The 4,392-nt window shown below is 42.2% G+C and overlaps 1 pseudogene; it reads left to right on the top strand.

The window, feature by feature from the left end:
• The first annotated feature begins 3,855 nt into the window (after positions 1–3,855).
• On the top strand, positions 3,856–3,956 carry LOC140385015 (U6 spliceosomal RNA; annotated as a pseudogene).
• The last annotated feature ends 436 nt before the right edge of the window (positions 3,957–4,392 follow it).

Here is a 4,392-nt window from a genome sequence, read left to right as displayed (position 1 = left end):
TGGTGCGTATGTACTTGCCCCTGAAGAACATTTCTGTCCACGCACGGGATGACTTATCCCTAATTGTATAAAAATAAAAAGCCTTAAAATGATTCAACGATGGCAACTGTTGAACGAAGGCACAAGATTGCAAATAAGAGCTGAAAACCGAGTAAGTTATTTATACTTAATGCTGTGAGAATATTCAGCAAACAGAGGAAAATATTGAATCATTCAGAAAGTATGAATCTCATATATATCAATTCTAATTAATCCAACACTTAGATGCATCCTGATGGTATACATTAGCACCCCTGTGAATGAAGGCAAAACAACTACATTTCCCACTGCTTTCATTCATACCCTAGATATAATTAGGAAAGTTTATCAAAATGTGGCTGTTTTTCTTTCAGAAGAATATTATCCAGTCTGCAAGGCATGCGAGATGACAGCAGCTAGTTTTTATTTTACATCCTACATTGCAGTTACTTTACAATCTAGTCACAATTTTGTTGATCTTCTTGTATCCCTGCCACGGAGAACTTACAGAGGGCACCATTGCGGAACGTCCCTTGTAACATTCTCCACCACTGCCGTCATCCTACATTACAGACCATTCAACCATTCAGGGAATTTCAACATCAATAACATTTAGATCATGCAAAATGAGAAGATGCTATTAAACAACTCTTAACAACTCTTAACAATGTGTCAAATGTGTTAAAGGTGATTAATTTAATGCCAAGCATAATAAATGACTTCCACACATTTCTCTTCAGCACGTACAGCTTTTCTTTCAGAAAGATATTCTGACTTTCCGCCACCCTTGAGGTGCTCCACCTGAGCTGTGCTGCTGGATTGCTGCCCTCTTCACACGTTCTCCCCGTGTCTGCGTGGGTTTCCTCCGGTGCTCCGGTTTCCTCCCACAAGTCCCGAAAGACGTGCTGTTAGGTGAATTGGACATTCTGAATTCTCCCTCTGTGTACCCGAAAAGGCGCCGAGGGGATTTTCACAGTAACGTCATTGCAGTGTTAATGGAAGCCTACTTGTGACAATAATAAAGAATATTATCGTTAGATTACTGGATGTGAAGATTCCAGAATGGAGCCCTGGCTCAATAGATCGTAACTTTAACATTTTTAGAAAATGTGGAGGAGCAGTGTCACATGATTGTAAATTAGATTGTTTACCAGTAAGGGAAAAACATTTATTAAACATGTCAAGTCTGATTATAATACAGTACTCCTTTGTTCCTCCCTTAAGTTCACACACAGGACTGGATTCTTCCGCCCCGCCCGCTGCAAAAACGCCACGGGCGAGACACAGACAACGGAGAAGTCCATTGATCGCGGGTGGGATTCTTCGGTTGCCGGGCGGACGTGGCCGGAGAATCCCGCCCACAGTTTTCAAAGATAACATCCCAATCTGAAACTAAATGGCCGATGCCACTCAACTGATCTTTCGTGGATTTCTTCCCACAGTTCGCCCAGATGATTGTCACATGAGTTTTTCCAAACAAACATGCTTCAAAATTTTCTTTCAAACACTGCTTCCCATCAGCTGGCGGCATTAATAATCCACTCAGGGTTTTCCAACTAACCTTTCAGACAAAGATTCCGCTCCACTTTTGATAAGGAATCCAGAGCCAGGTTTCCCACCTCACCTTTCAGATTTCTTTTTTTTTAGAATTTACAGTGCAGAAGGAGGCCATTAGGCCCATCGAGTCTGCACCGGCCCTTGGAAAGAGCATCCCACTCAAACCCACACCTCCTCCACCCTATCCCCTTAACCCAATAACCCCAATAAACCTTTTTGGGCACTAAGAGCAATTTAGCATGGCCAATCTACCTAAACCGCACATCTTTGAACTATGGGAGGAAACTGGAGCACCCGGAAGAAACCCACGCACACACAGGGAAAACGTGCAGACTCCATACAGACAGTGACCCAAGCCGGGCATCAAACCTGGAATCCTGGAGCTGTGAAGCAATTGTGCTAACCACTATGCTACCGTGCTTCCGTTTCCTTTGTCTTAAATGCTTTTACACAAACTCCAAGATCCAGCCACCAATTTCCACAATTATTCCAATTCGCGTTCCACAGGCTGTAGTAAAATATCACAAACTTTAAAATCACTTTATATATCCATCTGGATTCTCACTCCCCAAATTCTTCTCAGCTCTGTTTGTCTTTACTGAACAGTACTCTGTTCTAGTACCTGTTTCCTCTGCTCCTTCAACCACAGACTTCTTGAAAACCTTTCTTCATTTCTCTAATTTCCTTGACGAGCTGTACTTTAAGTTTCCTGCACCTGTTTTCTTAGCCATTACTCCATGGTATGGCTTTTCTTCTAGCAAAGCTAGAGAGATGTTCCCTCTCTTGCCTTCTAAACCGACTGTTGTTTAGCTAAAACTACACTCAAAATACATTCCTACGTTAAAGGTGATCCTGCTTACTAAGCACAATTTTTTACTACTTCAAGCTTGCTTACTTTTCATGCTGTGACCCTCTCTAAGCCCATTAGAAACACAGTTTTAACAGACCAAACCCGAACACACAAAAACACCTTTGTCTAGCATGTGTCTAACTCGAGTTTCACTCCTCTTACACAGAACCACCAAATTAAATGCACTTAAATCTATACCCAATTTAACAGTACAAAATAGTAAATTATGCCAGAATGGACTTCTTCTGTGTAGACTCAGCTGTAGCACCCTTGATTAGTACCAAGCTTATTGAAGAGCGTTGAAGACATGCAAGATAGATAAGAGGTGACTTAGTTGAGGCATACAAGATGATCAGAGGGTTGTATAGGGTGGACAGTGAGAGCCTTTTTTCTCGGATGGTGATGTCTAGCATGAGGGGACATAGCTTTGAATTGAGGGGAGATAGATATAAGACAGATGTCAGAGGTACTCAGAGAGTAGTAAGGGCGTGGAATGCCCTGCCTGCAACAGTAGTGGACTCGCCAACACTAAGGGCATTCAAATGGTCATTGAATAGACATATGGACGATAAAGGAATAGTGTAGATGGGCTTTAGAGTGGTTTCACAGGTCAGCGCAACACCGAGGGCCGAAGCGCCTGTACTGCGCTGTAATGTTCTATGTTCTAAGCTCTTCTGTGGAAGGCTTTTGGTGTTGCAAAGGCCCAAGATTTGTTGAGAGGTGTAGAATAAGGAAGATGGAAAGAGAAGGCAAAGGTGCTGAATATAAAGGGAAGGGTGTGTCTTGCAAAGTGAGGCTGTAGTGATGGGTATAGTTGATGGTTGTATTAATGGAACCATGTGAGAAGAGATCAGTGACCGCGTGGTGCAGAGAAAGAAAATTAAACAGTGAATGTGTTTGCAATGAGCAAGGAAGGTGACTTATTGCACCTTTGGGATTGTAAAATGAAGAATGTGACGGGGGTGAAGTCATAGATAATGGGAAGGAGTGGGACTACTGCTGTATTGATATGCACCCACCCCCTTTTTCTCTTTCTACAAACCTTTTCTACATTGAACTAAAGTCCATGGGATAATACTAATGGCACTGACCTGCTCAGCCACTTCTATCCAAGTCTGCTTGGTAGTAGCTTCAGGGATGATCCTGCAGATACTGGGAAACAATAATGAACAGATGGCCCCTGCTTTTGTATGAGGATCTCCAGGGATTCATTAGGAATGTGAGGGGTGGGGGCAGCTCTCTAACTGATCTCTACAGCTAAGTCTTCAAGGGTTACAAGCAATAGGTTCAATGCTACTTTGAGAGGTACATCCCAGAAGAGTTGAGAAGCACAGCACAAATTAGACAGGTCATGTAGATGGACTTCCCCATTCGGCAGACAATTAGTGTTAATTATGTATTAATTGTGAGAATTAACTGGAGGTTCACTTGGGCTGTTAGCACATATACTAAAATTGGAACTATATAGGGAAGATTAGCACGGTCCCTGTGCAAGGATGACACGCAAATTGGTGAAGCTTGAAAATAAAATAGAAACAGACTGACATTGTAGCTGCTTGGATAGGAGAGGGGAAAAACTGTGAAAAGTAAGTAAATGTGTCCATGGTCTGCATGGTACTTTCAGATAAAACCATGTTTCGGGAGAGCTGTTTTGCAGAAAATGCATTTTGTTCAACTAAAAGCAGTATTTTATTGATATCATCAATAAATATTTTCAGGCAGCTTCTTGATGCATGTTGATGATTTCTTAAGGGGTGGTCCTGGAATTTAAGAAATGCGTTGCTAATAAGCGCAGAATGGAAATCAAAATTGGCGACTTTTCAATATATTGGGCAGAATCGTGTACTGAAATGAATGAAAATCCCTTATTGTCACAAGTAGGCGTCAAATGAAGTTACTGTGAAAAGCCCCTAGTCGCCACATTCCGGCGCCTGTTCAAGGAGGCTGGTACGGGAATTGAACCGTGC

This window comes from Scyliorhinus torazame, chromosome 10 (assembly GCF_047496885.1).
Source record: "Scyliorhinus torazame isolate Kashiwa2021f chromosome 10, sScyTor2.1, whole genome shotgun sequence".
NCBI classification, from domain to species: domain Eukaryota; kingdom Metazoa; phylum Chordata; class Chondrichthyes; order Carcharhiniformes; family Scyliorhinidae; genus Scyliorhinus; species Scyliorhinus torazame.
This window is presented reverse-complemented; position numbering and strand designations above follow the sequence as displayed.